This window comes from Linepithema humile, chromosome 5, assembly GCF_040581485.1.
Source record: "Linepithema humile isolate Giens D197 chromosome 5, Lhum_UNIL_v1.0, whole genome shotgun sequence".
Lineage (NCBI taxonomy): Eukaryota > Metazoa > Arthropoda > Insecta > Hymenoptera > Formicidae > Linepithema > Linepithema humile.
The window spans coordinates 22037663-22064265 of NC_090132.1; the positions used below are offsets into that span (position 1 = coordinate 22037663).

The following is a 26603-nucleotide window of genomic DNA, read 5'->3' on the forward strand; positions in this document are numbered from 1 at the left end:
GGTTCGTTTGGCGCGAAGCCAGACCGACTTACCCAATTAGGTTTCATCACTGGGTCGGCAGCTTCCCTGCCTGCCAATATTTGCAATACCTAACTAAACTGATCCAATTATAACCAAACCGCCGCTCCATCACCCGATTGACATATAGCTTGCGCCGTGCGCCAGATACGATGAGAAGCCGTGCTGCTCTGCCTCGCCGCACCGATGTTCATCACCATCGTTCGACACGCGCGTTCCCTATAACTTGGCGGTAAGAGCGACGTCCGTGATAACTTCGGTCTGTGAGCGTAACTGAAAAGTTGACATAGAAAAGACATTGCGCGCCATGTGTTGAGAAAATTATGTTTTCGTCGTAAAGCATTCTATATGCCAGGATTTCCATAAAATGCCGCATACATCTCACAGAAGAGAATTTATGAGGTATAAACAAAGGTGAAAGGCGTTTTTCTTATCAAATATGACATTAATAATTATTTAGAAACATAATTTTTAATACTTATTGCATTACTACAACTACATTATTCTCATGTCAAATGCTTCAATTGCTTGTTTTGCGTCATTAGTACCACTGACTTACGGTCGAAGACGTTCTACTTTATTAAACATTGTGCGTCACGCACCTGTTATTTTGCAGATATATATTATTGACGCATAATATCACGTTGTGATATTATTAGCTTGCACGAACATTAATTATCATATAAGATTTTTAAGTACAATTTAATGCTGTATCACATATTTAATATTCAGAATTTGTTTATTTATTTTCCAAATATTATAATTTTTATTTGAAATATGAATTCAATTTACAGGCACATTCGTTTATTTATATTAAAATCACATGTTGTTTATATGAAATCGTTTCGATGAAATGTGCGATACATGACTTACGAAAATAATGAAACAGAATCTTTTTTCGTCTTTTTCCGCGTTCCTCTTCTAGTCAGGAATGATCATCAGGAGCGCGACCATTATTCTTTCTTATAACCGTGCATTTATCAGAAAACCTTGTGTCATGAATAATAAATTCCCGAGTAAAAAGTTTTTGCGGTTTTGCCCAATCGAATTCGCATTTCGGAACACTGTGCGAAGGAGCGTTTCTTGTTCTCCCGCCCGCCGGAAGCGTCTCCCGCACTCCTCGCCGCCGCCGCCCGTTCCCCCGACGAGTCTTCCCACGGAACATTCGCGAGTTTCCTGCAGCTCGTTAATTTATTCCCCGTCGATAGGTAGGTAGGTAGGTCCTCTCCCGGATTCCCGATCGCGCTCGCACACAAATGCACGTGTATGCACACGAGCGAGTGCTCTCCGAGGCCCGAGAAGAGAGTCCGTGGTAGTCCATTGGCATCGCAGCCAGTCCAACGGGAACGTATCTGCCGAGAGGGAGAAAGAGAGCGGCAGAGGGGGGGAAGGGATACATCGGATGTCTATAAAGGAGAGTGCGACGGACGAGAGGGAGGGGGGCCTCGCTCGTCGCTATTCCGGGCATTCGATTTGGTATTTTTCTTTGTGTATCGCGGATAGTTGAAATTGTTCCGCAAGCAGGGCATTGATATATCGTCCCGCGGGTCCTTTGAGCTGCCCGCGCGGCTCCGAATTATCGTTCGCGTACTCTCACGGAACGGTGCCCCCTTCGGCGTCCTCTTTTGCCACCACCCCCCGTCGCGATCGCACTCCGCGCTTCACGTCTACCCCTTTCCTCTTTCCCGTTCGACCCCACTATATACCCGGGCTACCGGTCAATTTATCCGGCGAGACTTGCTTTATTTCGTTTATAACTTGAAACGCGGCCGAAAGACTGCGTTTTGCAAACAGGCGACTTGTCCTCTTCCGCGCGGTTGCTTCTGTAGTCGATTCTTCCGGCTCCTGCGAGCCGCCACTCTTCCAGCTTTCTTGCTCTCTCTCTCTCTCTCTCTCTCTCTCGTTATTTGTCATTGCGATCAATTTTGTGTTGCGATGTTATGGTTTAATTTTTAGAGACACTGGAAGCAGTATTTAATTATCTCATGTATAATCGAACATACAATATTTTTGTATAAATAATTGACCTTTATTTATTAAAGGTGAAGGTAGAATTATGAGAAGGATAGAAAAAATTGGAGGAATTGATTTCCGATGTTTCAATCTTTTTTAGAAATATATAAAAATTTTAATGCATATGTGCATAATTTGATCACTGAAATTTGCACTGAGTACTTTTTTCTGTGGATACATTTTTAAATACTTTTTGAGTTTTAAATCTTGTTCGAATTAAAGATACATGATACGTGTCTTGTATTCTTCTTCCACATCCTTGCTTCTTCAAATGAACGGTCCACACAATTGCTTCGTCGTTCTCCCGCGCTAATCGACTTGTCGAACGATTATCCTGTACCACCGGTTTTTCACGCGGAGAATGGCGATTTTATAGGGTTCTCCTTCTTTCCGTGCTCTCAGTTCGCTTCGGTATATCTGGGCTCTGAAGGACCACGACGGCACGAGAGAGCTTCATTCTTGCCTCTCGATTTCAGCCCCGCGCCTTCTTCCATGAAAGAACCTGTGCGAAGCATCCTGGCTCATCCTGGAACTATGGCGCGCAATGGCTTTTCTATTCTCTTTTTTTTATCCTCTTTCTTTTTCTCTCTTCCTCGCTCCCTCTCATCCGCTTACACCAAAAGTCCGAGCTCTCCTTTGTGTGTAACGGTGAATCACGAAAGGGCGAGGGGCCAGGTCGACCGCGCGAGAAGGGGCTGGGGCGAGGGAGGGAGAAGAAGAGGAAGAGGGGGAGGACGAGAAGGGTTCGGAGAGTGGCGTGGGAACAAAGGAAGGCGACGAGGAGGAAGATGCAGAGAGACGGCGCATCCAGTCCCCCTCCTAGCCCCCTCTCTCATTCCCTCTCTTTCTACTCTACTTTATTCTCCGTCCCTTTCTTTCTCCTTGCCGTTTCTTTCTTACCGTGAACCTCTTCCGCGCTTCTACGATCTATCTTCGGGTTTCCAATAAGAAGAAGTAAATCACTCGGAGAGAAGAGACGACGCGGCCACGCCGCCGCCGCCGTCGTCGTCGTCGTCGTTGTCGTCGTCGTCGACGTCGTCTTTGGCGATCGATCGTTTTCGGGTGAAATTATTTGCTGTCTCGCACGCGATCATCCGTTATTTCTCCCTCCTTCCTTATCGCGTTAAAATTAATCTCCGTTGTCCGTAACTAAGTACCGCACGACGCGGCACAGTTCCTTCCCGCATCGCCGCGAAAGGAGCGCGTGGTGTAACGAGAAATTGACATAAAGGGGGCTTGGGTCCCGGGGTCAACCAGTCAAGTAGCTCTTCGACTGACGTCCCCTCTCTTCCCTTCTATCTCTTTCTCCGTCTTTCGCTTCTTTTTCTCTTTATTATCTTTCTCTTAGAGCTTCATCCCGATGAATTTATCCATACGTGAACCATGATGTACGTATGTGTAAGCGCGTGCGGGTGTGTTGCGGCGAGCTGGTTTGTGCCTCGCTCGTGATCTGTAGGATGCAACAGAAAGGGGGGAAAGAGAGGCTGTGCAAGCACGAGGGGAAGAGAGGGAGGTCGCGACAGATGCGAGATGCAGCATCGTAGACTTATTCTTTACGCTGCAAGACGTAACGGGTTACTGCCGAGTATTGCCGTCGAAAGCACTTTTCCCGGCCGTATGAAAACCTCGGCGATTAGCACGATAGTTTCGTTGGCAAATAAATATTGCCATTATTCATTATATTTTCATACGTTTGGATATTGTAATGTTTGTCAATCTAACAAAAACTTAATATTAATCTTATATTAATCTTGCCAATCTTTTAGAAATTTGCTAATCTTTTTTCAAACACTCTAAATCTTTATTTAAAAAATCAAAATATGTTGAAGTATAATTTTCTTGCGAAAAAGTTTCTATCTTTAATCATAAGATATGTAATCTTCAAACCTATATAACATAATGACTGATCAAATGATATAATTAGATAAAATTAATAACAATATGTTAATATATTAATTATATATTAATATATTGATATATTAATTATATTAATAATAATATAATAGGTCGCTATTAATGAGTGCGTTATACTGCAGATATTTAAAAAATTTTATCTTTCGGAATGTAAGGCAATCTTGCGTTGCTATTTATAAATTATTATTTTGTAATTAATAGCGTGGCGAATTGAGCGCATTTTTCGTTTTGACGAGTGATCGGCATGACAGGATAATCGTTGCTTACGATATAGCTCTGGCCGAAGTCGCTCGTTAAGGCGAACGTGCAACGCACGTGGTAACTTCGTGGCCGCACCTATGTGACGTCACTCAACGGTATAACGACGATTGTATTTCATAATAACGATGGCGATCGAGTCTCACTAATGAATGGAAACTCGAACGTAACTGCGGACGAGAAAATGCTCGTGTATCCGTTCGAACTTACGAAGATTTCCTTTTCCGTGAACAATTGAATTCTATGTTGCCGAATGCAATGATTTTTTATCGATCGATCAATTGTATAATTTTTAATGTAATTTCTATTTTAATTTATCTCGCTCTCATTTTATACGGCTATACTTGGAAACTAATTTCCATTTTAATAGCAGATGAATTGCATTTTTGCTGTCGTCGCATTTATTTATCTGATATTAAATAATCTTTATCTCGTGAAATATATTCGATTATGGTTTATCTGTAATTTCTCATCTCTTGTTTTTGACGATTGTTTCGACGATTTCGACAACAATCTCTAATTGGATTTTAACGTAGCGACGATGCTCATCGGCTGATAAAACCACTGACGTGTCTGCATGATCGCGGTCCTTTGTGTAATCAACTTTGACAATCTCGTTCGATACAGTCTGGCCGATTGCCATTTACACCATGTCCCCATCTTCTCTTTATATCTCGTTCCTTGCTGATAAATATGTTACCGGTCGATAGAATCTGTTTTTCGAGGGTGACAAATAGTATTTTGATCATTCATGTTATCGCATTAAAATATATTTATCTTTAAACACAAATTATTTTTTTTAGTTTTTTTTTTTAGATCTAAAGAAATAAAAAATAATTTATGAATCTATTTTACTTTTGTTTTTAGGCATTATTTATGTATGTTATTTGGCAAGTTTTATTACAAAATCTGTGAACCGGAAAAAAATTTGAAGATAATCTGTCTCGATAACTTTTTACGAAAGCTGAATTGTGACTTGGAATGATGTAGCTCTAAAATGAAGAAATTTTCTGGCTAATGGACTATCTTCTTAATGCGATAGATAAGTTAATGGAAGTTTGTCGATATCTCGATCGGCCGTGCCGATTACGAGACTTCTCGTTAATTGCTACGGGCGGTAATTAAGAGAGCTTTCTGCAAAAGTATCCGTTGTAATGAATCTTATAAAACTACGGAATCGCTTGTGCGAGAGTAGTTTGTTCAGAAGCACTTTTACTTCGCGCTATGAGATTAATCGCATTCGTGAACTTTTATAGACAGAAGGTGTTTATTTACGCGGCGACTTTACATGGAGGTTATATTTGTTTGTATTAATGAGCATATCTAATTAGGAGTTTTTGTTAATCAAACGAGTTGCAATTAGCAACGGATAATTAGTCTCCCCCGAGTATCGTTCGGCAAGTGGAATCGAATAATCTCAACTTGTTCGTAATTGAAGTCATGTTCGAGACCGCTGTTAAGTCGTAGCACTAATTACTCCGCCTGGAAAGAGGGAATTAATGGAAAGTGCGCGGAGAATAGAGCGCATCGCGGATAAAATTACGAAACGCGGCGAATTATAGCATAATGTACCGCGACGACACTGCCGGTAAAAAGCATAATCTCCAGGGAGTTTTTTATTGCAAAGAAAGAAGGGAAAAGGATTAAAAAGCAAAAAAACAAAGAGAGGCGGTTTACACGCCGGCAAACATGGAGAGTGTAGGTCCCCGCAGAAACGCACGTCGACCGTGGCGAGTGAAATAAAAAGGTTTATAGTTGTTTCGGGTGCTCTATCTTTAGGATCCACATATCATGGCACGCTCACTGCCTACCCTTTTCCGTCTCTCTTTCTTCTTCTCCGTACCTTCTCCTCTCTCTATCCTCGTCCCCCCCGATCTCTGTGCCTCGCGACTCTCCCAGCTAAACCCTCGACTCTGACAAGAGTTATTTCGCGGCTAAAATAGTCGAGTGCGCCTTCCAACTGAAAGGCGGCGACTCGACGTCGCGCGGTTTTACGCGCGAACAGAATGCTCGCTGTCAAAATAAGAGCGGATATGTCCAGCCCTTAAGGTTTCCCCAAGACTCACAGCAGAAAGAAGTCTGAGAGAAGCCATCTCAACGTTTTTCGTGAGCTGCTTACGGACCCTCTCTATTTCCATCCATTTTAGAGTTAAAAACTACAGCTAGATCTATTTTTTGACATTGATGTTTGATCCATATTTGCGCTATATTCATAAATTGTGTTAAAAATATGCTCTGTACAGATTCTATTGTATATAAAATAGAACACAATCTAGCTTCAATTCCAACGATATCGAAAAATCAACGTTATCGAATATCAAATATTTTATTATCGATAAATATAAATAAGTCTATTAGCAAAAATTAGGATAAACTGACGTAAGAATAAATTTTGCAATACATTAACTTTAATTTTTTTATCTTATATATATATTGAAATATATAAGACTTGTCCTTATTTTCAATAAAAATTAAAGATTAAAAAATTAAATTTAATGTACTGCAAAATTTATTATATATGTTTAAATATAAAAATAATTTAATTTTTGTAATGTATAAAAATATTTATGTACTTTATAGCATTTAATAAGAATCGTCTTCTTTTTTATATTTACAATAAAATTGAAATGTAATTGTGCCAGCGATTGATATGTTTCGTTGGATATTTTTGCGCGTTTCATCGTCAATAAGAGCGCGAGCGAAGAGCCGCGATTCATGAATGAATTTCCGCAATGGTGGGGAACTTTGGCAAGTGGTTTAAGCACCGCCAATAGTGCACGGCGGCAGAAACGATTCGCCGGTATCTTTTGCCTTCTCTTCGCTCGACGTCGGCTCTTGAGTCGAGCTCTCAGTTTCTTGGCTCGCATGCAATTTCAATTATCCACCGGGCATCGTGAAGACGTGATTCGGCGACTCGACGTCTGCTCGACGATGATTGCGGAAGGTTGAAGCGATCGTGATAGATCTTCGTAGGATCTTACTGTAGGAAATTGTGAAATTTTATCGGATTAAAACGTCACCCTCGTCTTCCACGTGGATGACGATCATCATTTTTTCAGCGTCAGCTACTGTGGTTAGCATGGCGAGGGGCTAATGATCAAGCCTTTTAGAAAATCGATGACTCAGCAAAGTAGAGTTATAACAGGAAGAACACTTACTGTGATTTCTTATCGTGATTTCTGAGAAAGATATTAACAGCTAATTAACGTACTAATACATTGCTAATTTCTGATATTATCTAGAATGTTAATGTTTTTTTTGTTTGTTAGTTTATAATGTCATATACTTAAACAGCTTTGATCTGCATTATACGAGTGATTATCTCATTAAATACTTATTACACAGTCAATAATTATGATTATTCGGATAATTTCTTTCGATAGTGACGATATTTTAATGAATAGGGATGAATCACAATCGAATTTTTCTTCTTTTTCCACGAGTTGCTCGACTTTTGTTCGGCAAGGCGGAGAAATACGACTCAGACGCCGACTTAGCGCGATCGAATTTCACCTCGGAATTTTTCCCGGCTGTTTTAATAGAATTCACCAGGGCCATCTCAATTATTCATTGCATAGGCGGAACTTTCCTCCGTCTTTTCGCGCGCTGCAAACAGCAGCAACATTGCTAAAAATTCGAGCAAACAGTTTGTTGCGGTGCTGCTGGATGATTCACGATCGGCTAATTTTCCCGTGACCGCGTTTACCCACGGGCACGGAATTATTACGCGCGAATAATGGCAGCGGCAATGCTGCTTCGCCGGCGTTTAAAGCGAAGTTAAATATTTAAATGGACGGACAGGCACACGCGCACGTCCGCGCCCACGTCTGACGCCTACCTGCGCGAATCGCCAGACGGAATATCTTCGCTGCAGCTGTCGTTTGTTCGCGATCGCACGATGTATGATCGCTCGATCGTGGACAATCGCATGACGGTGTCTGCGATCTAAAAATTGATCGTTTATATTTATGACGCGATTTCCGAACACGTTGCGCGAACACACTGCGTGTCTGTGGAGTGAAGCGCTGAGAATGATTTAAGGAACGCTGTGCCCACAAACATTAGTTACATTTGACTGGAATTTATTTTTACCTTTGTTCAGTTTTGTCTCTGGAAAGGAAGAGGTAATTAATTGATTAAAATTTAATTAACCATTAACAAATTTTTGATAGCGTTTATTTTAAAAAATTTTTTATCGTATCCTCTGCGTTTTGTATCATCGAACTCGCGCCTCACTTATTATACATGACGTAAGAATTATCAGGTCATACGGTCACGATAACGACGAATTTATTTACAAAATGAATATTGATAGTAAATTAATATGACTTTATAATCACTTGTATACTTTTCAGTGCTCGATAACAATGCGATAAGATTGCATAAATAATCATTTGCTCTTTGTTTGAAAATAGTAATAGCTGGTTCTTTACCTTTCGGCGTAGAGCAGATGTTCGAAGAAAGCCTTCGTACGTTAGTAAAATTCTTTCGGATACTCGCACGATTGCTGTCTAATTAAGCTTTCTTTTCTCACTTTCTGTGATGAATACAAGTTCAGATCTATTAGTCTGTGAAAAGCGAAAGAAGGGGGCAGGAGTGATTATTTCCGATTCGACGGAGCAGGGTCTTTTGGTGCTCTGGCCAGCAGCCAAGCGTGGGCGTTTACGAGAAATAATGGAAAGACGCGTGTTACGTCATTCCGAATTGGCGGCTTCTTTTATTAATTGATTCAGAAAAGAGATTCCTTGAAAAACTTTTTCTTCATACGTGATTTCCTTCATACGTAAGAATCGAAAACATTGCTATTGTGTATTTAAGGAAATACAATTGATCACTTGAAATAAATTTAAAGATCAACATATATGGATAATATTTAAGGAAATAACAATACTTTACATTAGCTATTTTTAATCGACTATAATGTCAGACTCGAGGAAACTAAATAAAAAATAAATTTTGTAATTTTAAGTTTTGTAATTGTATTGTAATGTTTTTTTAAGAATAAATTTTATAAAAAAATGGATGGATACGCGCAGAATGGAATATTTATTAATTTTTTTACATGAAAATATGTTAAACATATAAACGTGTTCTGCGCGAAGCGCGTGTAATAAGATGATGCTAATTCTACAAATTTATAGAGATACCTATAATCTGAATGTCAATGTTAACCACGAATTTCTTCTTTTTTGTTTTAGGTAAGTGCATCACATTTTCCAGTCTCTTTCACGTGTATATGTGAGCGGCGTTGCGCACGCGTTCGACGGGTGCGATACCAGGTTACGTATGCATAATAATCACGTTTACCGGCTCTCATCGAGCAGCTCGTAGATATACCATTTTAATCTCCTTGTCTCTTACTCTCTTTCTCTCTCTTTCTCGTTCGTCGCTTCCTAGTTCCCCGCGGAATTAGCGATTTGCATTTTTCATGGCTAAATACCGCACAGTAAGCGGATACGCGGTAACGTTCATTTTTCACGATATACGATCGATTTTTTATGGCATATTCGCACCATCCGACTTTTCGGCAGCCAACAATGTGTTAACACTTTTCGATATATATGCATATCGCTCTTTGCACAACAGAAATGTTGTGTATTAACTATAGTATGTTACTTTTATTCTTTTGAATATTTATAAAACAAGTATCGAGGACTATATAAGCCATATTTTAAGCAATAATTTCTTTGTACATATTTTGCATGTACATGCGGAGGAATTTATACTAGAGAATTGCAAAAAATCAAACGGTAAACATATTTTTCCTGACATTTCTCCGCTAGAAAATCGTTAGTTGCATTATCCGCTAATTTATTGTCTCGCCGACTAATTCATTCCGCGTTCCTTATCCGAGGGCATTATTCACGCCGTTCGGGCGGAGTGGCACATGTACTTTTGCTTCGAGACATCATTACGTAAATCGTAGGTACCGGGTAGAAAAACCTCACAAAATGCAGTTATGCATTCAAGGCATCGGCGTATGCGCGGGCGCGCGTTCCTGTTGTTGCTGCCAGCCTACGCGATTCGACGCTATGATTTATATCGCGACTTCGGCGAATTGCGTAAGGCGCATTGCGCGGGAAAGCTGGAAGATGCGAGGGAGATAATTTTTTTACTTCGACGATGAAAAGACTCGGTTGAGTACACGTGCGTGGCTTTTGTACTCCTAAACGAGACCGACTCTTTCGTAATACAATTTACACGAGACTGATTAAATCTTCATATTCGAGATTCCATCTCTCGAGTTTCTCGCACTTCCTTTCACTTACGAATGCTTCCTTTTTTTGCGCTACGCACTTTATTTTTTCTTAACACACAGCAGATGTTTTAATGAACAATAATTGACGTTGGGAGACCAACAACTATCTTATTTTACATGTACGAAATGTAATCGAGAGAGTTAATGAAAAATGTATGCAAAATTTTAAAAGAAGAATTTATAAACAAAAAGTAATGCAAGGAGGACCTCTTTGAGATGCCTTATAAAATATCTTTATATAAAGTGCTTGGGAGAAGAAAATACCGTTCGTATATGACATTCTTGCGGCGCTCGATTGTCACGAGGGACAGCAATATTTCAAGCAAATGGCCACGCGAGTCTCAAGCGGATAATAAACTCGCAACGATAATTATTACTAATGCTATCGTTATTACTCCACGCGGTGGTCGGCGATAACGTGTCGCCTCTATTATCTGTGGTAATGCTTCTCCGATTTACTCGCGCGCGGTCACGTTTCCTCGTTAACGAGCGCTAAACGTTTGGCAATTCGATAAGAGCCCTGCGCATTGTCGATCTTATTCTCTCTTATGTGCTTGAATTTCGCGTCGCGCTCCGACGCGCCTCGTGGCGATTACGGAAACGCGCTCTTGCGCCTCGGTGACTCTTCTCTTTTATTGTTGCCTGGAATTTTGATAAATCTCTCCCGCGCGAGTAAGCGCAAGAGCGCGGCCCCTCCGCCCTCTCGCTCCCTCGGAGAATTTATTTGCCGAGTTTCGCGAGACTTTCCACGTTCCTCGTACAACGGCGCGGTAGTCACTCTTAAAGTATAAATTAGCCGCGATAAGGCACCTTTGTCGGCTCTCCGCATGGCTTTGCGTGCCACGAACCGGCAGAGGTGGATCCGTAAGACGCATCGAAAGACTTGGACTGACAGGCGATACGCCTAATCGTTTTGAAACAATTCTTATTTCGCGAAAACCATATCGGACGCTATATTCTTTTCCAATTAAAAAATTTTTAACATCTTGGTGTTACAAAATTTAAATTAAAATTTTGTTATTTTCAAATTTACTTTGGACCTGATATGATATATAAATGCATACTTATTATCACTATTTTCTATTATTTTGTTTTACTATTTTTACATATTTTATATTCAATTCTGACCAAAAAAAGAAATCTCAAAATCCGATAACGGATATCACCATATTATTATTTTACATTATATTGAGTGAAAATTAAAGAAGTACAAATTTTATTACCTTACTGGAGAAATAACTGGAGAAATATTTATTTATTTTGTAAGTTGATGCAAGAGAAATTTTCACCCCAACATTTCTTTTATGTATATTTTCGTGGCACGTTGCCGAAAGTTTATAACTGCGGTCCTGTAAAGTTATATTCGTGCTTGATCCATCTATGTTTCCTGCTCTGTGAAGTGTGTATAAATGCTACATGTTGCACGTGTGCTTGTGCACACCTCCGAAACACACTCGATCGTGTAATACTTGGAGGAATACGTGTAATCGCCAGACCGTGATCGTTACACGAGTAGGTGGCCGTGTAAAAAAAATTAACGTTCGTCCTCTAACTACGTTTTCGTGATTAAAATGCGTGCCTTAAATCAAGACGGAGAAAACGCGGACGGCCGGCAGTTGCTTTATAGCGCGATTGTTATCTGAAACTGAAATCGTAGCGGTTTGCACGGCTCATGTTATATCAACGATGATGTTCAACATACCAATTTGATAGTCATGTAAATTCTATGGCGTTTCCTGTCTCGAAGCGCGTTAAAGCGCACGAAATTTTGTAGAAATTTCACATTTTACTGTTAATTTATGTGACGTAAAACATCTGATGTGCTGAAATCATAGACTAGAATTCGTAAATCTTAAATTCAGCTAAATGAAATAAATAATAAAGATATATTTGTTGGAGTTCTGTATTTAAAAAATTGTTCATATATTTAGCTTAACAAGACTATTTTTATAAAGTGTTATAAAATTAAAAAATTAAATATCTCATAATGAAATAGCACTACGATAATAGACATTTGCAATTTTAAATACTCGTGCATGAATAAAACTATTTTAATAATTTCGGATTAACTTGTTAGCTCACTCAGCAGAAAAATCTAGAATTAAATTTCCTACTTAATATTCGTTATTAGCGTAATTTTAATCGCGAGAGATGGTTTTCTTTGAAAATAAACTATAGTTATCCATGAGAAGTCGAGATAATCTCATCTGATGGTACACATTTATATACATGACAGGTTGGCGATAAAGACAAATCAATTATTTATATAAAAAGATATTTTATCGAATAATTGCACAAGGAATAATTTTGTATTTAAGTACATTTAAAATTATAAAAGATATGCTCATTGTCGTTATTAGAGTCACTCGAAAAAGATTTACATGGCGCTGAATTATTTAATTGGTGCTATTAATTCTTGAATATCGTGTTTCGGTTTACGCATAAATTTGCGAATTTTCTAATCCGCGTAATAGCGTGGAAACGTCCGCGCGATAGTTGACTCGTATTTCGACGGCTGATATGAGCCGTAATCGGCCGAAGAGAGCGACAGTGGCAACTGAATTATTATCGCGATATACATCGCGAATATTTAATCGACGAGCGATTCGTTCACGCGCGCGTGTACGTGACGCGTTGTATGCATATAAGCGCTTCGTGACGGGAACAGTCGGCCAATCGCCGCAGCCAGCCGGGACGATAAAGCCGGAATTGATCCGCGTATTTGTAAACCCGCACTGCACCGAAGTGCAAGCCGCCGGCTCGTAACCCGCAGCCCCTGGGCTTTTACGAGTCATTTCGAGATTTGATTTATCGGTCCGCGCGTGTAAATGCAAGATCGCGCGAAACAATGGATAAGGCACATTTGGTGTTCCCGTATCGTCTCTCTTTGCTCGCGTTATCCGCGGATATCACCGTGTCACGCTCCGAAAACACATTTTAAAATAAAAATCGCATGTTTGCCTGTCGGGCGAGGCCTTTGTCAATTGTTAATAATTGAAAATCAAAAGTGAAAATCCAAAAACTGTCCATCACTTCAATTTTTTATTTTTTACTTCCATTTCCATTTATTTTTGAAGTCAAAATACGAAATCGCATTTTGTTTATTTTTTCCGCCATGCACTCTTATAAAAATTGTACGCTTCATCCAGAAGCTCTCAATGCTGTTGTTTCGTGGAAAATAATATTGCTTTCTTTGTCGGTCGAAGTGCGACTCGATTAGAATATGGAGCAAGAGGTGACGCATTTTATTTTCTGAATACTTCGTCAATAGTTTCTAAAACTTTTGAGCAAAATACTACAAACATTACGTAACAAGAAATCGCGAGGGAAAAAATCAAAACGCAGACTTACATGAACTTTTTGCGAGCTTAACTTTGCGTAAATTAGAATTTATTACACTCAAAAAAATATTTCGCTGATGTAGTTAGATTTCTAGATATCGCAACAAGAATGTATCGCTATTTTTCGTATCTGTGAAAACATTGTTTGTCACATATAGAATTTATAGCAGTAATGTTCTAGCAATAGCTTCTGAAAAATTTAGGTACCATTGCTAAATGTTATTCATTGCGTGATCTAACACGTGATTGATCTTATATAGATAGGCGCTTTAGAGAAACTTTCTTTTTAAAGTTCACAAACAATACAGATATATATTCTGTTTCTGTCATCTAAACTGATTAAGTAATTACATATGCAATATCACAACAGTTGCTAATCATTTATCTGTTTTAGTTAATTTTTTACACCTAGAAAATTTTAGCTATTATTGCAAGATCATTTTTTTGGGTGTATGGTTTATATAATAACACAATTACATTCATCCACAATTCATTCTTGTTATCTCTAAAAAATGTTTCTGGCGCCTATGATCAGAAAGCTGCTCGAAGACTCTTGCCGTATATAGTCCACGTCATCGTTTGCTTAAGTAGGTTCCAGCTACTTTCAATGGTCATCTCTAAGCCCTCCAACTGGTCTTTTCTGACTAATCTCTTTCTCACGTCTTAACGGACGAAGCATCTATTATATTCATCACGCGCGCGCGTGTGTATACGTGCACGTGCATGTTTCTGAAAATGAGTCATTCGGTATACAATAAATTGCCAGAAATGTCTGCAGGTAGAAGACCTGTCGGTCGATCGCAGGTTACGGCTTATGTAATGCTCTTTCAGGACTGCACCGCTTCGTCCTCGAGCGATCGTTTAGGCTACTAAATGTTTCGCGAAAATCATGCGCTGATATCGTTTTATAGTTCAACTCTCTGATACGATAATTTCTTCTCAGAGAAGCACACATTTAATTGCACATTAAAGTCCCAAATGTTCCAGTCTAGACGAGATATTTTAGCGTCATGACTTTATCATGACACTCATCGTGGATCGTTTCAACTTCATTTGGGTGCTAAATGTATTTCTCTCATCATATTGTTAAATATGACAGCGACTCGTTAGAGCAGCTAATTGCTGCCGATAATAATTCTGTTAAACGATATAACCGTTTAAGTGGTAAAACTTTCACAATCATTAATTAGTCGTTATCGAATGAACTATTAACTTTAAATTTGGAAAAATTAGGGAAATAAACTTTAGATTATATTGCAAAAACGGAAAAATATAGGAAGAAAATTTTATACACTAGGAAAAGTCAAAAAGTAAAAGAACATTTAAGAAATAAAACTTTTTAAAAAAAGATCTCTTTCTTTTTTTTTTTTTTTTTTTTTTTGTACTTAAAAAATGTGAGATAAAATTTAACGCACCAGTCGCAAAACTAAAAATAATATACATTACGTCGTTTTTGTGTTGTGAATAATTATAGAAATTATATGTATATTTCAGTAGCATCGAAAACTAACTCGTACAAATTATATCAATGGTTTCGATGAATTTCAATTACCGGCTAAAACACCATTTAATTTAAATGAGTGATGATGTAGCGTCTATAGCATATCAAAATCAGGACTAATCGAAATATCAGCGGTTTCAATGAGGTTCAGTCGTTCGTTAGGACACTGTTTGATTTAAACGGGTAATATATGTTTGTGGCGGCGACGCGGCGATATTGTCGAGAATTCTCTCGCTAGGTGAACCAGAAATAGTCGCTGTTTTGTCTCCTGATTGGAGGCTCGTTTCGCACCGCCTACACTCGGAGGTTCTCAGCGCGATTCTCTTTTATCGTTTATTTCCGATCCTCTCTTTTCCCGCGCATTCTGCTATTGCATCTTTCCGCCTCGTAGAAGTCTGCAAAATAAAATGCTTCCGCGAATGCAAATACAGAAAATAAAGCGAGAAGAGCATTGCGAATCGAAAGACGAAGTTGCTCGCGCAGTTTTCGCCGCTTTCTTTTATTTCGCCGAAATAAAACTGACTGATGAATATCGCAATTCTATCAGCGAGTGAGTCTTTTTTACTTTCTGCTTTTTATCGATACTGAAACTTTTATCTCTTATCGATGCTGGTATTAGAATATCGAATCAATCGAATAAATCATATAATTAGAAAATACTTGATTTCTTAGAGAGGAGGAATGAGGTAATTTGCAAGGATAATTTTTCAATTATACTATACGTCAGTTTAACTAGGAAAAAACAAATAGTTATACGTGCAACAAGCTTTGATTACAAATAATATGAAAATATAATCTTTTCTTTGCAAATTAGCACCTTTCTCAGGTATCATATTACGTGCCGTCAGTTATTAAAGATCTATTCATCACGCGTCTCATTTTATTTGATCGACGATTCCTGGAAACACGTTTTGATCAATACATTATACAGGAATAAAGGATTATTGGATAAAATATTGCTATAAAGAATTGCATCTTTTCAAGGAAGAGCGCGCACTGCTTCAATCGTCATCGCGATCGGACACTTGTCGAGGGCGTATTGAGAAAATGTATGAAATACCATCGAAAGTTATTACGGCCTTTGTCGTGAAATATCACCGTTGCAGCACACGCAATAAGAAATCCGCCGTGATACAGTAGCGACGACGTGAATAGTCCCAAGTGCAAGAATCCTTTCTCCCTCGCGCGACGGTCCGCACCTGATTGCATAAACGTCGTAAACGGCGAGTGTGTGCGCGCGTGTGTCTGTGTGTTGCCCGGCATTGTCGCGCAACGTCCTGAAATGCACTGACCTTCTATTGTTCCCCGGACAAATCGTCGCTCGCTATGCTTCTACGCTCTTGGCGACTCCGTGTATTCTCTGCACTGATTCGCCGAGGAAGAAGCACGGAATAGCTTGTCTCGAAGAGCCGATGCGAATCTCGTCGAGAATGAGAGAGAAAGCCACGGTTACACCATGATGCATCTTGACCTTTTTCCCGGCTCTTGCAAATGTCATTAAACCGGAGATCGTGACGATCCATGCTCGAAATGGGTCTTAAGGCGAATCTTTAAGTCGAACGGACATGGAAAACACGTACAAAAATATATACGAACAAAACAGTCACGAAAGAAATCGATTTTTTAAAAAATCTGACATTTTATGTTGCTTATTTTTGGATCGATTTGCACACTTTAACTTCGCGGAAAGTTTATCGGGCGAACTCTCAACGACTTGATGTATAGAAAAATTATTTTGAAGCTTAACAGTTTGAACAAAGTGTTTGTTATAGTTTGTAACTAAAAGCTTTATCTTGAAAGAGTTTCAAGCGCAGTCTTTCGCACTATTGGAGTTGTTTTAGCGCTCTCACGTATGTCGCACCAATGCAACGTACTAGAAAATGTACGCAGGTAATGAAATACGCGAAATTTGCATAAAATACCGGATGTATATCGGTAATGCAACGTTACACTTAATAATGAGGGAAGGAGACGACTGATTACGAAGTAAGACACTTGCAGATTGCAGTTAGAATTACCATGTTAAGCACATTATACACACCTGTCAGCGTCTCGTAATATGCTTCTCTCTTTCTCATATTGTCTCTTTCTCCTCTCTTATTTATTTATCATATTTCGGATGCTTAGAAATTCTTCAAAAAAAAAGAAAAAAATTACGACTATCTTCGAGATTCTAACAGCCTAGTTTATATTTCCAAGTTTATGCCATCTTGCAATTAGGTCAAACCGTATTGTTTTTAAAACTTCATCTCTGTTTTATGTGAGTCACGTGTAAATAGGACATTGATATATTATGTGATTCATAAGTTATCAATATGACATATACGTATACATGTTATACATTATAGCACATGTGACATGTTACATATTAGTTGTTTGACTTTGAAATCGTGTTTCTTTCATTTTTGGGAACGAGAGAATAAAATGTTTTACGAACAACTTAGGAAAAATTGATTGTAGTATTTTTTTATACTTTTGGAATTTATAAAATTGGAAAAGTTGTTTTTATACCAATATTGTACATGCAAAAAAATTTATAAATTTTATTTTTTTGAAACGCAGTTCTCAAAATGTAATATAAAACGCGGCAGTTGGCTCACTTTTGTCAGAAATTTGACTGGAATATTCTTTGCCTGTGGCCTTCGTACGCTCTTGTGACATATATCGCTATTGTTCTCGTATCGTGCGAAAAAATTTTTGCAATCGTTTAAATTCTTTGTCGTACGATTCACGAGTGCGATTTCGGTTGTTTCGCTTCGATCTGTCACGTAAAAACACGTATCTTTCGCAACTTTTATAAAAGTCGAACTCGGACAACTGCATATCTCGTCCAGCTGCGTGAAGCAATGCGATACAAATCCATGGCGCCATTCGGTCGCTCCTACCTGCCGTTGTCTTACCTGGAAACGTCTATCCGGATTAAATCACATCTATTGTGTATTAAGTATGGAGTTTAGTTTCTTTCCTAACTAAAATAACATTTTATAATCGTCTTATACTGTTACAATTTTTGCATTAAAAGTCAAATTTTTGTCAATAATAAATTGACATCTGCGTTTTGTATTGTCTTTCGAAAAGTATTTTTTAGAAAAAATAACATGAGAACTAATTAAAGATAAAATTTACAGTTTTTCATATTTTGAGTAATTATTCTGGCTTGTTAGCATAAGTAAAACGCTGTGTGCATTTAACTAAAATATATTATGTGTCACAAGAAAATTATTACGGCAATATATATTATGCAAAAACTATGACATCGTAATCTAACTGTTATTTTAGATTACAGGTGTAAAAGTCGTTTTACAATTCAAATGGTGGAGCTTTGTTTTCGACAGATATCAAATTCAAATTCAGGCAAAAGGATTTAGCCAATAATTCACCGGTGCGGTGTTTGTTGTTTATTAATAACACACGTGTAACTGCGGAAAGCCAGATAACGTCATTTTTACTCTCTTCAGAAGCAATTTAGATTTGGCATCGTTTAACGTCAAACACATAACACATTTCAAAATTCTTCGAAAACAGATTTATTTATTTTAACAATAGCTTTTTTGAATGTGTACCTATATATACATAAATATCCACATATATATATATATACATATATACACATCACAATCTGTAGTTCTTTTTTTTTTTCTGAAAAAGGCTAGTTTGTTATCGAAAACTCACCAGGAAAAAACACCAAATTTATCAGACACGTTGTTATGATGAAAAAAATATTGCTACACATTGAAACTAGAGACTTGAAACATTTATGTTACGCAATATTTCAGTCTAAACTGTCGCTTTTTTATCGTTACATAAAAGATTATTACACGTATATAGTCATCGTATATCTCATTTTTATAATACAGCACTTCTTCAAAAGCTCCACATCTGAAATTCGACTTTTGCGATGTTTTTTCCAAGATCTGGATTATTGACCATCAGTAGTCGTTTCATCAAACATCTGATACAACCAGCATTACGAAACGCGCACGCGGCGCGACAAAATGACGATTGAGGATGTCGAGGAGTCCTGCGAGTTCTCGGTAAAAAGAAGAGAATACTTAGGGATAGAGAGAGAGAAAGAGAAAAAGCAGGTAGAGAAGTGCTGACTGTGGTGATGCAGGAAAGATCAGTGAGAGAAAGAGAGAGAGAGGAGGAGGACGGGGAAAGAGTAGCTGAAAAGACACCGACGTTGAGAGCGGAGAGATACAGAGAGCGAGCCAGGGCTTTATAGCCGAGGCGAACCGGTTTTCCGTATCTCCGATGACTCATCCTTTGCGACGACGCAGCGTCAAGTGCATTTCCTGGCCTGGCGCATCCCAACCTAAACTCTCCCTCTACCTCCGTGTCCGTCACTCCTTGCTGTACGTCCCCTTCTTCCCTCGTCCTCTCGGCCTCTCCTTTCAGTCTCACTCATTTTCTCCACTCTCCTCTCCGGCATCGCCGAAGGAAGAGTGCATCTCAGTGGTGCTCATGCGACAGAGACTTGATTTTCATATAAGAACGTAACGCAATGCATTTGTCGACGCTTATAACTCGTGGTACAACAGAAACAAAGCATAAGCATTTTGAAGAGGGGAAACTTTATACGAGGCTCTTGAGGCTAGATTTGCGGTATTTTTTATGCTATATTTTTGAAGTGCGTGGACGCGGTATTGCTATTTTATTAACTGTTGCCGGAAGATGTTGTTGCACGCGAGAGAAAGCGGGAGAGTCGCTGTTTTCCTTAGGATTTTTCATTTTTTTTAAACAGTAGATGTTACCTCGTGTACAACAGCGGCAATAACGCCGAGTTACGCGGGGAATTCGCGCGAAACGGCCTTTTACAACGGAAACGGTAATTTATGCCGCGCTAACGTTCTCGCAAAGTTCAAAGTGCAGCTTCGCGTAGCGTATGCGGCGTGTAGTGTGCAACGCGGAAAAAGCAGACATTAGCTACTGGCGAACGGTACTTTGACTCACGGTGCATCGCGGTATATTAATTAACGCTTGGTATATTGGATTTAACCTGGTTAGCTGACACTGAGTGTAATTAAAGCGCAATAGTCACACAGGACGAGCGACACGACCGCGAAAGTATCAGTTACAACTAGGCATTTTGCTTCTGTTCTGTTCACGATTTGTGCTGCAAAATTGTTTTTGCGATTAAAAATAAACGGCCTTTCATCAAATAATCTTATGGTACAATTATGCAAAAAGAAATCGTTCGCGGAAAATCAAATAGTTTTATTTTATTAAAATTGAAATTTGATATTTAATCATGAAGATATGTAGAAATGCTTTTAAAATTATTGTTGATACATTTAATAATTTTTGTAGATATTTCTAATACAATTTCAAATCTGTCAAAACGTAATTAAATTACATTTAACGATTCTGAAACATCGTGTGTATAAATGAAGGCGCGGATAAGTAATATGTACGTTATTTGCGAACGCGATTTTGTTCCTCGGCAGCTCGTCGACTTTGAATAAAAAGCGAACCGTCGTGGATCATTTGCTGCAGGATGAAGGAGCTGCCCCAAGAGGAGCAAGCTTCCTCCGCGCGCGAGAGGGGTTAGGTGAAACACTGGCAGTTTGATTTATGGCCGACGTACCGAGTTATCGCTTTGCCAATAGTGGAAATCGAGGAGAAGGAGCGCGTTGCGAAGTCGAGGGCGGAAGAAAAAGAGTGTAGTCGGAGATGAATCGATAAACGCGCGAGCGTTCCTTACTTCCCGTTTCTTTCGCGATTACTATTTGATCATTATCCTTCCGACCTTTTTATGCTGCAAAAATGAAAACTTCAATATTTATATCTTCTTAACTTTTCCGAGTCGGTTAAATGTAATTATTTGAATAGGAATTTCTATTTAAGAGAAAAACTATTTAAGCGTAATCTGTTACTTCCCACGGAGATTAAAATGAAAGAAAATTTATTTATATCTATAAAATATTCTCAACAAAAATACTTTTTACTTTTAATGATTAATAATTAATAAGATTTCTAACAATATATACACAATACACATATGTTATTAACAAAAATAATAATTTACATTATCTTAATTATCAATTAAGATGTATAATATAATTGATAATTAATTTAATGCAAATTATTGTGTTTATTGTAATAAATTTTTTTGTTACATTAGCTATAATTATGTTAGCTATTTCCATGATTCATATTTTCCCATTAACACGTCACATGTGATAAATTTGGAGGTCAAAGTGCTTTTTCTTCGTAAGCCCCTCCAAACGTTAACTAAAACGTGGTCTCTATAGCAAAACGAAATGAACCAAGAGAGGCGAATAAAGGGACGAGAGAGAGCTACGAATGATAGTAATTTGTTCTACTTTTTTTCCCGTCGAAACAATCCAGTCAGAGACCACGATAAGAGCCAATAGCTTGGAGGGGAACGAAAAACGTATTTGCCATTCCAGAAACCACCCTATGTATTCATCTTTGGCCCTCCGCATAAGAGTACACGCACGGGTTCGCAAGATTGAAGTTAGAATAAAATACGATGGCAGCAAATAGACTCCGAGTTTCGCCCTCTTTTTTAAAGTGCTGACTTTTGATCTTTCTCTAAGTTAAATCTATATGTACATCAGCTTTTAATCTAAATATAAAATGATTAAAATTTGCTTTAAATTTGTATTTGAAAAATAAGATTCAATTTTTCATTAGTATACAACGTTGCATAAGCCAAGTATTTTTTCAATTTGCTTTTTCAATCGAACAAGAATCTCTTGAAACGAATTCGTGCAAACGACGTATTTTAAAGCAATAAAAATTATTGCATTAATATTATATATCCAATTAAAATTTTTTTACATAGAAATGTAACTTTATTTGCTGCATTTTCAATAGCATTGTCTAAGATTGACGTAACGATTAACGCTCGAAAATTAAGCAAGTAAGACTAACACACTGCTTTGCTTTCTCTCTCCTCTCTTTCTCTCTCGATAGTTCGCAATTAACGAAACGATCGATTTCGTAACGGAATTGTCATTCAATCTTACGACGGAGAAATTGCTTCGTAAATTCTTTTAGTACTCAACTTTTCGTTCAATAAAAGTGCAGTCTCGGAGGGGTGATTTCTAGATCGCGAGAGGGTGCCGAGCAACAAGTGTGATTCCAACAGCATGCTTCAGGATCGTCACCCGGTAGTACTCATTGTGGATTTATCGATCCACCACTTTGTAGATATTCTCACATTCGAGTAAAAGCAAAACGCCGCGCAATACAATGAATTCGTTCGGCGATTCCACATTGGCCTTTCATCCAAGATAAAAATGATTAAATTCTATATATACGGAGCTAGGCTTTCGTTTTTCAGCGCTTTCATGTCGCTTTCAATGCATATCAATCGTAATTGAAATCTTCATTGATTGTGATTCGATCGTTGTTAACCCACTCGTGAAATTTTCGGACAACGCGGATAAGAGAAAGTGTCGAAGTACGTGCGAATCAATGCACGATGGCGTTTATGAAGATAATTGTTTGCGATATATAATATTTATATGTCAGGTTTTGCGTACATATATACTCATAAATCGACACGACCCTGTAAGCGCGGTTGTTCGCAATAAACTCATGGTCTCCCCAATAAGGGATGTCGACCGTTCTTGGCGGAAGAGAGTGAAAAGCATCGTCGAGGGTGAAGGGTCGTAATCTATTCCGCCACCCTTATATTACAGGGGACAATACGCTTGCGATCGTGACCTTTTCGTCTCTCTTCGTTTCACGAAAATCACCGATTAGACTCGCTAAATTTCTTCCGATTTTATGCCACTCTGAAAAAGTTTAACAAATGACGCGTGTGAATTACATTGTTTCGGAATATAATTATAATTGAAGGAGTTTTACTTTTTTACAATGAAAAGAGAAAAACATTGCATGTAACAAATTTACCAGTTGATGTTTTAATGAACTAGATATATTTTTCTCTTAAAATACTTGTAAATAATATATCGCAAAAAATGATTAAATTATGAAAGAATTTTTTTGTTCTTTCGCATATATGTGAATTTTATAACGTTTCACATTTTTATCTTACACGTACATTATAATATAATTAAGCTGGCTTTCCACCGTGCGAAGCTTAAAGTTCAGGTGAGAATCAGATTCTTGTTGAAAGGCGAGAAGGCATATTTTCACTGACGCGACTTTATTGCTGCCGCAAATAAATGCCGCGGAACGTATTATCGATCGCCGAGCTCTCACCTCGTCGTGAACCTGGAAATCCTGCCTCTCGCGGAATTAATTAAGGTGTGAAAAATTTTGTAGTTTCCCTCCGGGAGCGCCTCCGTCTCGCCTCCCGCTCTCTAGCCTTCTCCCTTTTATCTCCCTCGTCGTCGAAGGAATTTTCAAATATTTCCGGGCAGACGCCCGATAAATTCTCGGCGTTGGAAAATATTTCCGATAGCCGACCGACAATCCGCCCACCTTGGCCGACCTCCTACGCGAGAAGAGGCTGTGAAGCGGTCCTGGGAGACGCGTGTACTCACACATATACGCGCGCTCGCATGTGTACGTCGGTTTGAATTTAAATTTTACCGTAGATAAGATAAGTCGCGGCAACCCTTAGAATTTTTTCTCGCGTGAATTCACGCGTGCAAAAAAGCAGCCCTAAGAAGATACTTAAGTGTGCGTGTATATATACGAGTCGCGCCACTCGAGTAACTCGTGCGAAGGATCAAGCATCTCTTCAGCTTTATTTACAATTCTACCCTTACAGCGTGGCAGCTTTCATTCGCGTCCTTTGAACGGCGGATCTTTGTCCCTTTGGCGCAAGTTAGAGCGGTGTCGAATTTTAAATAAATCTTACATTCGCTTTTAGAGCACGTCGAAGAAGTTCGTCGAATGCTTGGTATGCAAAAGTATGTCGTAATATTTTATACACTATTTCTTTAGTACACGGAACGCAAAATTTTCGAAAAATATATCTTTGAATTACCGACATATCTGGTCTTTCCTTAGTGAAATTTTTGCATTTTACATTTTTAGAAAGACTAAAAATAATGCATCGGATAAATTCCTTGGAAAAAGAATCTTATTTAATTCACGGTAGTTTAAATGGAACAGGTTGCATCCAACCGACAGTGTGCATTTATCAAATTCGTTTGTAAATTCATTACCTTCAGCGAGATTCGATCATTCCGAACGTAATATGATTCCATCGCTGACTGTCTGGTTTAGATTCAATGGGGAAAACTGTTGATAATTAATCAATTGTATATGGAGGCGCGGTTTGGTCGCTAGAAGCTTCTATCTCACTCTCTTCAAAGAATACACGCTTGTTAATTCCTATTCAAAGGTCACGGTATAACAATCCTCTGTATCGAAATCGATGTTATTATATTACATACGATATTACAAATAATATATGATAAATAGATTAAATAACTATCACCGCGCCTCGTTATGCCGCGCTCGGGTCGCGTAAATTGATACGCTGTTCGCAAATTAATTTGTTCAATGGCGAGATTTTAATATCGATGCGTTCATCAAAATTCCCAATAACGAGCGCTCATTATAGCTGATTTTCTCCCACTTTGTGACGGCGGGTTTGTCACGTTTTGTAATAACGCAAAACAAATTGGGTGGAGATAAAGCGCGTGTATTACCAACGCAGTTTCGTCATACGATGAATCATTTTCCGCAAAATCGATCATAATAATATTTCACGCGTCGTGCGTAATAACCATACATCGTCTTGTTCGACCTCGTCGATCATTTGACACCACTAATAATTGCCATCATAATCATAATATATTTGAGCAATATTCTCTGCACGAGATGCGTCTTCGAGTAGCTAAATTTAATCGTATACGCTATCCTGTTGTGTGTACTTCAGACAATTACAATGTAGCAAATGAATCACTCCGCACGCTCGTTTCTTCCGCCATAATGACGGCGGAACGTTTTTTTCTTACGCCCTCGTAATCACATATCGTTGCGCGCGTACATTACACGTCGGTTGCGTTACAATGCAATGTACCGTCGTAATTACACGGCGCTAAAAATATCAGAACGCTCATAATAGATCATGGAAAATATCTATTATGTACAATTAATTTTTATAACTCTCCACTTAATTCCTGAACATACAAAGCAAATGACTGTTTTGAAAGAAAAGAAGCGTTGATTAATATTGATTGAGCATCGCTTAGCTCGGGTTCGTTACGGCGCGTTGCGCGAAGGAACATTATGCGGCTCCGCAAATTTTCGCTCTCGTGAAACCGATTCGAGCGCGTGATTCACGGCTAGCAACGCTGCTTCACGCACGTGTTCCTGGCGCGCGTCTCTCTACCCTTGGCGCTCGGCCAAACTGCGAGACAACGTCGTCGCCGTCCTTCTCGGCCTTAATTATCGAGTCCGATGCGTCGTAAATTCACGAAAGTTCATTGTCGGTGCGCGAGGGTGTACCACGAATTTCTCAACGATAGTCAGATTGTGCGCAACCCAGCGCGCCAATGTTGTTTAAACTTTATGTAATCTGCGATCTTTGGGGAATCTGCCAGATACGAAAATTTTACTTGGGAAAAGTAATCATAATGTTATTCTTCTCGCCGAAAAGTATCGCACTTTTACAGCGCCTGTTTGCAGGGCACCTTTCAAATTAATTCAGTGGAAAACATTGATATAATTTATAGATAATTAACATAACGCATGTGGTATTACTTGGGTCACGGTTACTGAAGCAAAGCGTACTTATCTTGCGTGCTGCTAAAACAGAGGGCGTAAAATTAATTTCTTGTTGTAGCAACGCGCAACTTAATTAGCATCATATTTATTATGAATTATTTATAACGTAAAATACACATATGGAATGTGTGCGCCAGATTTTCTGCGTTTCCTTTCATCCGCGGACTCTTTGATCTCAGGTGAAAGAAACTGTCAGACGACACATTCCGTATAAACAAAATTTTGATTCTAGCATCATAGTCTCTCGCATTTAGACGATACTCCTTTTTTTGTTCGTTCTTAATCTCCTCTAGAATTCTTGACGAGCATTGCTGCATTTGAATTAATTTTCTTTTTTTGGAGACATAAACGATATCTTAAAATCAAAAACGACGCTCCAGCATGTATCAAAATCTGACAGGATATATGGACATCAATAATGAACGCAGATTCATCAGCGATGCGGTCGACGCACGTGATTAACTAGCGGTCAGACGGATGCAGCGAGAGGGATCAGTGGGACGGGAGAAGCGGGAAAGCTGAATAGGGCGGACACAGCGGGGCACTTGGAAGGGAGGACAAAGCGGTCAGGGATCGAATAGAGGGAATTAAAAGTAATCACGCTCATATTTACGCG

The 26603-nt window shown here is 38.8% G+C and overlaps 1 protein-coding gene across 11 annotated transcripts in view; it reads left to right on the top strand.

Annotated features, from left to right (window-relative positions):
- The window catches only part of sd (TEA domain transcription factor 1 homolog scalloped), a 198314-nt gene that overhangs the window by 81269 nt on the left and 90442 nt on the right, over positions 1-26603 (top strand). Inside the window, exon 1 of one of the 11 annotated variants that reach the window (XM_012373736.2) lies at positions 9464-9482. The exons of the other annotated variants lie outside the window; for them this stretch is intronic. The gene's annotated coding sequence lies outside the window, so the exon portion shown is untranslated. Of the gene's footprint in view, positions 1-9463; positions 9483-26603 lie in introns of those variants that run through there. 11 annotated transcript variants of the gene reach the window in all.